Below are 14,170 nucleotides of genomic sequence, written 5' to 3' on the forward strand. Positions count from 1 at the left end.
ATACTCAAATGAAGTGGTAAGTAGGAATGAGACACAAGGTTCTAGGAGGAAAGATCAGAGCCTTTGGCTATCACCAGCAAGAATTAGGTGTTGGAAATTAATGAAATCACTCTGTAAGACACCTCTAAGCACATTTGTATGCATTATATTATTTATTTGTTTGTCTATGTTACATTATTTAATCCCCACAAAAAACCAATGATGTATATGCTTTAGTGTCATAATTATTTCATACATAAGTAAATGGAGGCTTACAGACCTTAAGGCATTTGCCCAAGGTTACAGTACGTGGTAGAAACTAGAGTTGACTGTCTGTGATTCAGCTCTTACTCAGTGTGACTGGTCTTTCATGTAGTCATTTATTGCCTTCCTAGAACATACATTCACAGGGTAACAGGTTTCTTGTGTTTTTTTTTTTCACTTACTTGACCCCCATATATTTTCTATGACTAGGTCATAAAAAGTCCCCTTGTGAAAACAATTAAAGGTTAAATCAGTGGATGTATATGGCCCTTTGGAAACAAATAGAAAGGGCTAGATGGTAAAATCTTATTAAATCTTATGTCATTTCCCTTTGTACCATTTTCCAAAAAGGATCAAACAGAGCAAGCATGCTTTACAAAGAGAATGAACTCCTTCACCAAGCCAACTATGTGCAAATCTTCTCAAGTATTTGAGAAGCATCAATTCTTAGTGAACTAACTAACAAGTATCTCTTCATTAAAGAAGATTTTATCACATACTATGTAATAATTATTTCATGCAGCTTTAGTCATAGTTCTGCTTTTATATAAAAGTAACTCTTTTGTTATATAAAAATTTACTTTGGAATACTTTGCAGCCTGGACTTTCCACCAGATCCTATCAATCTAAATAAGTGATGGTTGACTGTAACTGGGGAATACAAAGGAAACAATTTGGCAAAAATTACCAGTAAATATTGTTGATCAACCAGAAATTAAGATAGTAATGTTCTACTTATTCATGTAACATCCAAACAAAATTCAAAAGATTCCTGGATATCACTGAAGAAGTTAAATATTGTTTTCCAAAATTACCTGTCTAGATTTCTCCAGCCTGGATCACCTTTTCTAACAGCAATATGAAGAAATGACACAGAGAGTAGAAGATTGTTCCAGAGGCTTCTTTCTTCAAAAGAGACAAAACAATCCCTCCAAATGTTTTGTCATTTTCCCATAAATAGCTATAAATCCTATTTTTGTTTCCTTAACTCTCTTTTGGACAAGCAGCAAAAGTCATCAAAGAACAGATTAAGTTCTACAAACTGGGTGGTTGCTATTTTTCATTTTATCTACTATTGAACATTTCACTTGGATATTAATATTCATACTCATGATCTTCTTGCTTGTGGTAATGGCTAGTATAGGGGAGAAGGAAAAAAATAAAGGACATAATTCTAGCAAATATTCACTGACTACCTCTAAAGTGCCAGGCATTAATCTAAGGACTTTATATGCACCAATCCACAGAATCCTCACATTAACCTTTCAGGTAGATACTATTATTGTCTCCATTTTACAAGCAAGGAAATGGCAAAAGCAAGGGGACCTCAGGCCTAGAGAGCTGACCTCCAGAGCACTGTACCTAACCCCTATATTAATGAGTTCTGAGTTTCATATTCAGATTATATTTTAGATAATTCGAACCAACTCTATTCAAAAACAATGGTTTGTGTGCAAACATACAGGAAATCATTCCCACACTGCAATTACTTATTTAGAAATAAAAATAACCTAACCCTATATGGAAAATTATCTCTTTGTTGGAATTCCTATCAAATTTATTAAGCCTCAGTAAATATCAAAACAACAATATTAAAATTGTCTTTGAATTCAATGTCAATTCTTTAATTTTCTTGTTAAAACTAAAAACATGCATGAACCATGCTACCAAGCAATGTAGACAACATATTTCAGTAAAATATTGTATAGCAATATATGAGATTCTGAATTTCTATGTAGAAATGCTCTCCTTTGTCATTTAAACTTTTTTATTTTTTCATTTAAATATGTTAATTTTCTCTCCATTTTCAAAAAAATCACACATTTAAGTACACAGGTAATAGGAAATTTTATACTTAGCAATCCAATATATATCAAGGATACACGTGTGGTATAATTAATAACTACTACAATGATTGAAAATGTGTATACATGATTGAAATAAAAATCCAAAGTTTATATCACAGGCAAGACTAGATTTTTTCCTTTGAAGGGTGAAACCTTATGAAATAATTCTCCTTAAATATAGCCTCTGTGTTATATGGTTAACAACACTCATAAAGTAACTTAGATTGAAGAGTTAATCTGATAAGCATCAAGCTAAAGAATAAATTGCAATAAAGCCTTGGAAAAACTTAACTAGTTGCATTCCCACCAGATGAAAGGAAGTATGTTTACCCAAATCCACAAGAATGTTCAGGACACTTATGCCCATGGGCGTTTTTCATTCCTAGATGTTTGGAGTCTGGCCTGGAGAAGGAGAAGGAAAAGTTCTAATTGTCAATAGCTTTTGATAAGAGGTTAACCGAAAGAAAGTTTGTCTAAAATAGAGTGTTATTGACTGGAGAAATAGACTCAGGACATGGTAAGAATTGCAAACTTTAGGACTTTTTTCTAAGTTCTAAAAAGCTCCAGCAATGCCTTAATTTAAAACAGCTACAAGCAATTTGATAATATGTATCAGAATTAAAGCTGCGTAGATAAAGCTGGAATTTGCTTCTTCCACAGAGAGGAAAATATGGAGTTCCTTCACACTTCCAATAGATCTTTTGAGAGAGAACACTGAAATGTAATAAAGAGGAGACAGTAGACACTGTGGTTGAAAAAGGAGGAAGCAGCACTGCCTGCTTGGTGCTGCCTGGCATCAGGACCAGACCCCAGACCCAGACTGGACCCAATAAAGGAGCAAGTGAAGGAACCTCAGGATACCACATTCCTGTCACAGACTCCTGAGATCCTAGTTACAGGTGTTCCCACAACCTGCAGACCTTTGGACTGGCAGAGAGAATTACCTGAAGAATATGTAGAGGTATTACTTGAACCCCTGAGAACCCAAAAGGCTTCAGTGTGCTAGGCAACTGCAGCAAAAGGTGAGTCTGGGCACCTACTCTCCAAAGCTCTGCATCCTGCCCTGGGTGACTGCAGCTCTCGCTGTCTGTCCAGCTGGGAGAGAGTGGGGACTGGGATGATCACCCACCCAAGACAGGCCTGGCTGCCATTGCAGTGGGACCTAGGTGCATCTGAACTGCATGCCCCCATGCCTGCCAGGCCCTCACCAGACTGCCTGCCTGGTCATTCCCAGAGGAGTAGAGGTATGCGGTCCCCATGGCATAGCCTCCATCACACTGCCTGGGTGGTTTGTTGGCAGCCTGGGAGGAATTTACTCTCCAAATCACAGCCAATGTTTGACCCTGAGGAGCCAAAGGACGAACTACTGGCACAGTCCCAGTTTCCCAGGACCCAACCACACCACCTGTGGTTATGGAGAAGAGACTTGTGAACTGTCTCCAGGTGGGGAGGAGCTCCCACTGTCAAAGCACAGTGAAGAGTGTGTAGTGGTGCTCCCTTCACAAAACTGGACTAGGAAGGATGCGGCCTGAAAGCTGCAGTTTCTGCCACAGGAAGCCTTGAGGTCTGGGATGCTTGGGATGGTGTGGTGATCTGGGTGCAGACGGCTTGGAACTAGCCTAACAAGTCAGGCCTGTTGCCAGTGACAGAGACCCACCTACGCAGAGGTGTCAGAGCAGAGCTGAACAGGCCCTATGGCCCCTACCTTCTGAGCTGAAAACCATGGCCACCCCTCTTTCCATGACAGGTGCAGAAGGAGTGCCTCGATCCCTCCCTGGAGGGTTGTCCCAGTGACCTGAGGACTTCCCCGAGAACCCCGCAAGGGTGCAGCACTCAGAGAGCCTGGTAATGGGCTTGCACAATCCAGCTCCCCCTAGCTAGCACTGCCTAGCTTTGCCCCCTCCAGCCCCTTGGCAGCAGAGTGCAGAACGAGAACCCTGAGAGCCCCATGTCTCGTCCATTGCCAGGGACACCCTGGTATTGCTCTCATCAACAAAGGCCAGGTAAAAATCCCAGTCATCACCGCAACTGCATCTCACCTACAGGCCCCACTTAATGGCATGGATGCCAAACTGCATGACTCATCACAACTTCTGCTGACATCACTGTACAGTGCTCAGCCAGCTCTTACCTGCAAGTGCCACCTCCTGGCCTGAAGGTTGAACTGCCCAACCAAATTTAATTTCTGCTGACAGAAGTGAACACCGCTGGGGAATGAGATAAGTCTCTTGAGACCTCCACCTACCCACTGCTATAGGAGACAGTAAGCCTGACCACATACACTTGAGAAAACCACTGTACTAAGGATGTCTATAACCAAGGAATTCATACAGTGCCTTAGCCTGCTAAAAGCACATAGAAGCAAAACCAAAAGACCCTATGCAACGTATGGAGCAGTAATAGCCTCAAGAGGAGAAGAAAAAAGAATCCCACCCAAATGTAAGTAAATCCAAAAGTAAGAACTGACATATAGAGAAGGAACCAGCACAAGAACTCCAGCACCATGAAGAAACGAAATGTTGTGGCATCCCCAAAGTGCCACTCTAGCTCTCTAGCAATGGATCCTAACCAAAATGAAAACTTTGAAATGACAGGCAAAAAATTCAAGATACAAATTGCAAAGAAGTTCAGTAAAATCCTAGAGAAAGTTAAAAAGTAATACAAAGGAATACCAAAATAAACCAGGAATTGAAAGACAAGCTAGATATGTTTTTTTAAAAAACACAACACAATTTCTGGAAATGAAAAATTTACTGAAGGAATTTCAAAACACAGTTGAAAGCTTTAATAATAGATTATACCAACCAGAAAAAAGAATTTCAGAGCTTGAAGAACAGTCTTTCTAATTAACCCAGACAGATAAAATAAAGAAAAAAGAATGTTGAAAGTAAAACAAAGCTTTTAAGAAATATGAGATTATTGAGAGCAACCAAATGTGACTTATAGGCATTCCTGAGGAAAAGAAGAAAAAGAAACCAACTTGGAAAACATGTTTGAGACAATAATTCAGAAAAATTTCCCTGATTGTACTACAGATGTAGACACCCAGAAACAAGAAATTCAGAGAATACTTTAAGACACTATACAAAATGAACATCACCAAGGCATATAGACATCAGGCTATCCAAGGTCAAAATAAAAGAGCAAATCTTAAAGGCAGCTAGACATAAGTGTCAAATAATCTGTAAAGAGAATCTCACAAGACCAACAGTGAACTTCTCAGCAGAAACCTTACAAGCCAGAAAAGGATGGGGGCCTATTTTTAGCCTTGTTAAGGAGAAAAACTGCCGGCCAAGAACTTTACATCCCACCAAACTAACCTTCATAAATAAGGAGAAATAAACTTTTTCTCAGACAAGCAAAAGATGATAGAATTCATCATCACTAGACCAGCTCTATAAGAAATGCTCAAAGGAGTTTTAAACAAAAAAAGAAACGATGATACTCACCATCAAGAAAAAGCACATGTAAATAGACATATCACAAATCCTATAAAACAATTACAAAATTGAGACTCCAAGGAAACTCACTAACAATACTGTGAAAGAAACAAAGTCTCACATATCAATATTCATGTTGAACATAAATAGCCGAAAAACTGCACTTAAAAGATGCAGGCTAGCAAATTGGATCTAAAAACAAGATCCAACCATCTACTGCCTACAACAGACATTTACAAATTCAAAGTAAAGAGGTGGAAAAAGATACATCACACAAACGGAAAACAAAAGCAAGCAGAAATAGCTATTTTTACATCAGATAAAAACAGACTTTAAACCAACAACAGTTAAAAAAAAGATAAAGAAGGGCATTATATAGTGAGGGTTCAATGATAAGATTTAAATATCCTAAATATATATGCACCCAACAACAATCACTGAAATTCATAAAACAAATACTACTAGACCTAAGAAAAGAGACTGGCATTGAAGCACTAGTAGGGGACTTTAACACTCCACTTCACAGTGTGCAACAAAAAGTCAACAAGGAAACTCTGGACTTCAACTGGACTCTAGACCTAGTAGACATTTACTGAACATTCTAACCAACAACTCCAGAATACACACTTTTCTCATCTGCATGTGGAACATTCTCCAAATTAATCATATGCTTAGCCATAAAACAATGCTCATTAAATTTTAAAAATATATCAAAAGCATCTCCAGTATCTTCCCAGGCCATAGTAGAGTAAAATTAGAAATCAATACTAAGAGGAACTGTCAAAATTTACAAAAGGCTTGAGGTGATGGATATCCCATTTACCCCGTTGTGGTTATTACACATTGCATGCCTGTATCAAAATATCTCACATACTCTATAAATATATACACTACTATGTACACATAAAGCTTTAAAAACTAAAAAAATCTATATAAGTGCGTGGAAACTAATAACTTGACTTCATTTTACCAATTTTGCTGGAGAGGTTGACATGCAAATTCAATAAACTCAGAGAACCCTTGTGAGACACTACATAAGATGACCATCCTCAAGACACATTGTCATCAGATTCTCCAAGATCAATATGAAAGGAAAAGATCTTTAAAGCAGCCAGAGAGAAGGGACAGGTTATTTACAAAGAGAACCCAATCAGGCAAACAGCAGACCTTTCAGCAGAAACCTTACAAGCCAGAAGAGATCTGGGGGCCCATTTATAGCATCCTTACAGAGAATAAATTCCAGAAAAGAATTATATCCCACCAAACACTCTTAAGCAAAGAAGTAAATTGCTTTTCAGGCAATCGAACATTAAGGGAATTTCTTGCTGCTAGACCTGCCTTATGAGAGATCCTAAAGGGAGTGCTAAACATGGAAATGGAAGAGTGATATTTGCCACCAAAAATACCACACTAAAATACATAGCTCATTGACTCTATAACGCAACTATACAATCAAGTTTATGCAACGTAAGCTAACAACATGATGACAGGATCAAATCCTCACATAACAATATTGGCCTTGAATGTAAACAGGCTAAATGTCCCACTTAAAACTCAGAGTGGAAAACTGGATAAAAAAGTAAGACCCAACTGCATGCTGTCTTCAAAAGACCCATCTCAATAGTAATGATACCCATATACTCAAAGTAAAGGGATGAAGAAAGATCTATCAGGCAAACAGAAAACAAAAAAAGAGTAAGGATTGCTATTCTCCTCTCAGATAAAACAGACTTTAAATCAACAGTGATCAAAAAGGACAAAGAAGGACATTCAAAATGAAAAGGGTTCAATTCAACAAGAGGACTTAACAATGCTAAATATACATATGCACCCAACACTGGAGCACCTAGATTCATAAAACAAGTTCTTAGAGATCTAGGAGAGATTTACATAACCACACAATAATAATGGGAGTCTTCAACACCCCAATGACAGCAGAAGATAGATTATTGAGGCAGAAATTTAACAAAGACATTCTGGACTTCAACTTAACAGCTGACCAATTGAACCTAATGGATATCTACAGAACACTCCACCCAACAACAACAAAATATACATTCTTCTCATCCACAAACAGTCCATACTTTAAGATCAACCATGTGCTCAGCTATAAAGCAAGTCTGAACAAATTTTTAAAAAATGAAATTATACCAATCACATTCTTAGACTATAGTGCAATAAAAACAGAAATCAGTACCAAGAAGATCTCTCAGTACCATACAATACATGGAGGTTAAACAATCTGCTCCTGATTGACTTTTGGGTAAACGACAAAATGAAGGCAAAAATTAAAAAAATAAATTCATTGAAACTAATGAAAATAGAGACCACAACATACTAAAATCTTTGAGACACAGCTAAAGCAGTGCTAAGAGGAAAGATTACAGCACTAAGTGCCTACATCTAGAAGTTGGAAAGATGTCAAATTAGCAACTTGATATGGCACCTAGAGGAACTAGAAAAACATGAGTAAACCAACCCAAAAGCTAGCAAAAGGAAAGAAATAACTAAAAATCAGATCTAAATTGAATGAAATTGAGATGTGAGAATCTATACAAAAGATCAACAAAACCAAAAGTTTTGTTGAAATTTGAAAGAATAAACAAGATTGATAGACCACTATTAATATAAAGAAAAAACGGAAGATCCAAATAAACACAATCAGAAATGACAAAAGTGACATCATCATCAGCCCCAACAGAAATACAAAAAATCCTGAGACTATTATGAATACCTCTATGCACACAAACTAGAAAACCTAGAAGAAATAAAAAAGTTTCTTGAAACACACAACCTCCCAAGATTGAACCAAGAATAAACTAAAATTCTGAGTAGACTAATAACGAGTTCAGAAATTGAATCAGTAACAAAAAGCCTACTAACAGAAAAAAAACCTGGGACCAGATGTATCCACAGCTGAATTGTACCAGATGTACAAAGAAAAGCTAATACCAATCTTTCTGAAATTACTACAAAAGAAATCGAAGAGAAGGGACTCCTCCCTAACTCATTCTATGAAGCCAGCATCACTTTGATTCCAAAACCTGACAAGGCAAAAAAAAAAAAAAAAAAGAAAAGAAAAAAAGAAAAAAAGATCCCAGCACTTTGGGAGGCCGAGGCGGGCGGATCACGAGGTCAGGAGATCGAGACCATCCTGGCTAACACGGTGAAACCCCGTCTCTACTAAAAATACAAAAAAATTAGCCAGGCGTGGTGGCGGGCGCCTGTAGTCCCAGCTACTCGGGAGGCTGAGGCAGGAAAATGGCGTGAACCCGGGAGGCAGAGCTTGCAGTGAGCCGAGATTGCGCCACTGCACTCCAGCCTGGGCGACAGAGCGAGACTCCATCTCAAAAAAAAAAAAAGAAAAAAGAAAAAAGAAAACTTCAGGCCAATATCCTTGATGAACATAGACACAAAAATCCTCAAGAAAATACTAGCAAACTAATAGTAGCATATCTAAACCACTAGTGGCTTATCTAAAAGCTAATTCATCACAATCAAGTAAGCTTTATTCCTGGGATGCAAGGTTGGTTCAATATATGTAAATCAATAAACGTGATTCACCACATAAACATAATTAAAAACAAAAACCACATGATCATCTCAATAGATGCAGAAAAGGTTTTTGATAAAATTTGAAATCCCTTCATGTTAAAAAAAAGCACTCAAAAAATTAGACATTGAAGGTACATTCTTCAAAATAATAACAGCCATCTATGACAAATCCACAGCCAACATCATACTGAATGGGCAAAAGCTGAGAGCATTCCCCTTAAGAACTAGAAAAAGAAAAGGATGATCATTCTCTCCACTCTTAATCAATATAGTAATGGAAGTCCTAGCTGGAGAAATCAAGAAAGAGAAGGAAATAAAAGACATCTAAATAGAAAGAGGGGAAATTACACTATCTCTGTCCACAGATAATAGGTTACACCTAGAAAACCCCACAGACACTGCCAAAAGGCTTCTAGAACTGATAAACGACTTCAGCAAAGTTTCAAGATAAAAATCAATGTATAAAAATCAGTAGCATTTCTATACACCAGTAATATTCAAGCTGAGAGCCAAATCAAGAATGCAATCCCATTTACAATAGCTGGAGAAATAATAAAATACCTAGGAATACAGTTAACCAAGGAGGTGAAAGATCTGTACAATGAGAATTACAAAACACTGCTGAAAGCATTCAGAGAAGCACAGACAAATGAAAAATATTCCATGCTCATGAATAGCAAAAATCAATATTCTTAAAATGGCCCTACTGTCCAAAGCAATTCACAAATGTAACGCTACTCCTATCAAACTACCAATGCCATTTTTCACGGAATTAGAAAAAACTGTTATAAAATTTATATGGAACCAAAAAAGAGCCTGAACAGCCAAGGCAAGCCTAAGCAAAAGGAATAAAGCTGGAGGCATCACACTATCCAACTTCAAACCATACTACAAGGCTACAGTAACAAAAACAGCATGGTACTAATAGAAAAACAGAAACATAGACCTATGGAACAAGAAAGAGAACCCAGAAATAAAGCTGCACACCTACAACCACCTGATCTTTGAAAAAAGTCAACAAAAAAAGCAATGAGATAAGGATTCCCTTTTCAACACATTTTGCCAGGATAACTGGCTAGCCATATGTAAAAGATTGAAATTGGACCCCTACTTTTCACCATAAACAAAAATTAACTCAAGATGAATTAAATATTTAAATGTAAGACCTCAAACTATAAGAATCATAAAAGAAACCTAGTAAACACCATTCTGGACATTGGCCTTGGGAAAGAATGGGAAGAATGACTAAGTCCTCAAAAACAATTGCATCAAAAATTGACAAGTGGAACCTAATTAAACTAAAGAGTTTCTGCACAACAAAATAAGTTTTCATTTTTACAGAAAACCTACAGAGTGGAGGACAATACTCACAAAGTATGCATGCAATAAAGGTCTAATATCCAGAATCAATAAGGAAGTTAAACAATTGAACAAGCAGAAAACAAAAAACTGTTAAAAACTGGGCAAAAGATATGAACATATACTTCCAAAAGAAGACATAAAAGTAGCCAACAAACGTGAAAAATGCACATCACTAATCATCAGAGAAATGCAAACTAAAACCACAATGAGATACCATCTCACACCTGTCAGAATGGTTATTATTAAAAATTCAAAAAAACAACAGATGTTGGTGAGATTGAAGAAAAATTGGAACACATACCCTGTGGTGGGAAGGTAAATTAGTTCATTCACTGTGGAAAGTAGTGTACCCATATGTTTATCATATCTCTGTTCACAATAGTAATGTCATGGAATCAACCTAAGTGTCCATCAATGAATGACTGAATAAACAAAATGTGGTAAATATACTCATGGAACACTGTGCAGCCATAAAAATGAAATCACGTCCTTTGCAACAACATAGATGGAGCTGGAGGTCACTATCTTAAGTGAAATAACTCACAAACAGAAAATCAAATACCTCATGCTTTCACTTATAAGTGGGAGCTAAATGATGGGTACACATAGACATAAAGATAGAAATAATGGACACTGGGGACTCCAAAACAGGGAAGGATAGCAGGGGGTGAGGGTTAAAAGAATTACCTATTGGGTACAATTACCTAATGGGTACCTAATGGGTACACTAGAAGTCAAAATCTCACCAATACTCAATATATCTACGTAACAAATCTGCACGTATACCTTCTAAATCTAAAAGCAAAGCAAAACAAAAAGGATGTTCAAGTACTTTAAACATCGTATTTTTTTCCTCATACCCCAGAGCAAGGAGTGAAGACTACTGCAATCAATGAAGAAACCTCAAAATTCTTTCTCCATACATAGATCACTCTTGATGAGCTTGACACACTGTGATATGTAATACTTGTCACACATTGGCTCCAATGCTATTTTGTCTTTTATTATTTTTAATCTGCTACTTGAAAAGACAAAAAGCATCCCAACTTCCAAAGAGAAACAAAATGGAAGTCTGTCATCTTCAAATATAGAAGTGAAAATCATGTTTTTAAGTTTTCATAATGAAACAATGAAAGTATCTCCAATTTGCCTTTTTGTTCTATACTACCTTCTACTTGACACTAATGAAAGTCATATCCCTCACCCTGAGAAGAATGGGTTTTCCATGGGTGCAGAGGAAACTAGGGGGAAAAGACAGGTTGGGAAGGTATGTGATGTGATTCCATGAAATATAAAATCAAATATGAAACAAATATTCAGGCACAGAGTAGGGAAGATATGAGACCTAAGGAATAATATATCACTTTATAAATTAGTGAAAGTTTTCATTAGTGACAAATTCCTTGAATCTATTTAATTTTAAAGCTTTCAAATAGCCACTCTACTGAGTTGCACCTTTGAGCCAGGGAAAAAAAGAATGTATTTCTGACATCAAATATCACATTATGCTTTGTGTCTTTCAACTAGAGAAAAGTGGCTACCAATGATCTCATGCCATTAAGACTCTTTCTACACATATCCTGTTTTTTAGTAGAAATTATATTTTAGAAAAAACAAAGTAAAAGATTCAAAAATAAATAATTGCTTCCAGGAGGTAGCAGTGGGACACATTTTTCTGTAAAATGCCTCTGGTACATCTGACCCAGTTTATATATCAGGTTGACTTACAGGCCAGAACATCTAAGGTATGGTCCTGATTGGATTCTGATTTGGACAAACATGTAATTAGGTAGTAAAGGAGATTTTGGGCATAATTGGTGAAATTAGAATATAGAATATAGATGAAATTACTATTGACTTTGTTGATGTTATTTTGGCAATGTCCTTATTTTTAATGCATAATGAACTATAAACTGTTTTAGCTGACTCTGCATGCCTCTTACAAATACCGTCATAGGTATTCATGAGCTCCCCCTCCTAAGAGGCACGTCTACTGAGAGGTCCAGTAGTTTCTCATGGAGTAGCTGCCATTAGCAAACTCCCCTTAGTAAGGTTAGCTGGACACCATACTGACCTCCTTCAGAGGCCACTGCTAGAACTTGTCAGGGGAACTGGATCTGTGAGAAGTTGTTTACATATTTTATTTCTGCCTTAACCTTTTAAAATATTTTAAAATGAGTTCGAGATTGTCAGAGTGGAATGTCGAGTCAAGGAATCCCAACAACATTCCTTCATGTTTATTACCCTGAAGTTCTGCATCATTACTCCAGACTAGGGCCCTGTTTTCGTATTTCTCTAAGGTATCCTGCTGCATTAACTCTCTTTATTGAGTTGACCAGAAGAGAAAAATGTAGCTGGAAACCTATTAGTGCACTTAGAACATTTTTTAAAATATAAATTTCCAGAAGAACTAGACACCAGAGTCTCCTACGCATGCTCTTCAATTGCATCCTCTTCATAGATGTTATCTTCTTGCAAAATAAATGGAAAATTAAACAGACATAAAATAATTGTCCCCATGGTTCCAGTGATGCTTTCAAAGTTCTTTATCATCTTAGCAAATTTGTTAAATCTGTGAAGCCTTGTTGAACAGTAAAATGAGACGGAGCATAGCTAATAATTTTGTTACTTAAATTAGAAAACTAATATAAAACATTCAATGCTTCAAATTATTTTCAGAAAACTTCTATGATCCTGTAATAACATATTTTACATGAAATATAATTTTTTAAAAACCCTGAAAACAATTTTAAAATATGAATTATTCACTACATTGTGAAAATTTTCTTCTTTCATATTCACAAAATTGGCTCTGTGAATGTCAGCCTACACTAATTACCTTAGGAGTAATGAAGCCAAGAGAAGGTTGCAGCAACATGAAAGTAAAATGACCAAAAAGCCATTTACCAGGTATTTTTTCTACTAAGAAAAAAATTATACTTGTGGAGTGAAGCTACTCAACAAAAATGAGAAAAGTCATTTGGGGGGGTTTCTTTAATATTTTTAATTTTCCTCTAGAATTATTATGTATGTGGGGATTTTCAAACATAAGGTTTATTAATTTATTGCACTCTATTTGTATCTCCCTTTGTATTGAGGTTTTTTTTTAATCTTAAATCTTTCTTAATATTTTATGTTACATTTTAAGAGAATTCTTCCAAGAAAGACGCTGATCTTCGTCAGGAGGAGTAGGTTGTAGCCCAACTTAGATGTAATACCTTTTGAGAGTTTCACATGGGGCAAGGAGACTTGTTGGAAAGCTTCAAGTGTGGAGCACTTTCAAATGAAATAATAGAACTAAAACACAGCAAGCTGAGCAGAGGAATGGAAAGGTTCTTCAAAACCATAGATAGAGATAGTTTAGAAGTTATTTTATAGAACCAGGTAAAATTCTAAAAGAAAATATATGTTTATTTAATATGTTTCTTCCTTAACAGTAAATTAATCTATATATGTTTATTGATTAGGCTTTTTCTTTAACGTTAAGATATATTTCTAAGCTCCTGTAATATAGGGGATACAAAAAAATCCCTTTTCCATAAGAAAACTATGATAAAGGTAGTGTAAAAAAAATACATTTTTTTCCTCTCCAAATTTTACTTTAGGTTTAAGGGGCAAAATGCATTTAACAAAGTACAATGCAGAGTAGAATCAAAGGCAAAATGAGTAGAAGTTAATAGATTAAACAGGAATTTCCCAACTAATAAGAATACTGGATTATTA

This window comes from Gorilla gorilla, chromosome 5 (genome assembly GCF_029281585.2).
Source record: "Gorilla gorilla gorilla isolate KB3781 chromosome 5, NHGRI_mGorGor1-v2.1_pri, whole genome shotgun sequence".
In the NCBI taxonomy this organism is placed as follows: Eukaryota; Metazoa; Chordata; class Mammalia; order Primates; family Hominidae; genus Gorilla; species Gorilla gorilla.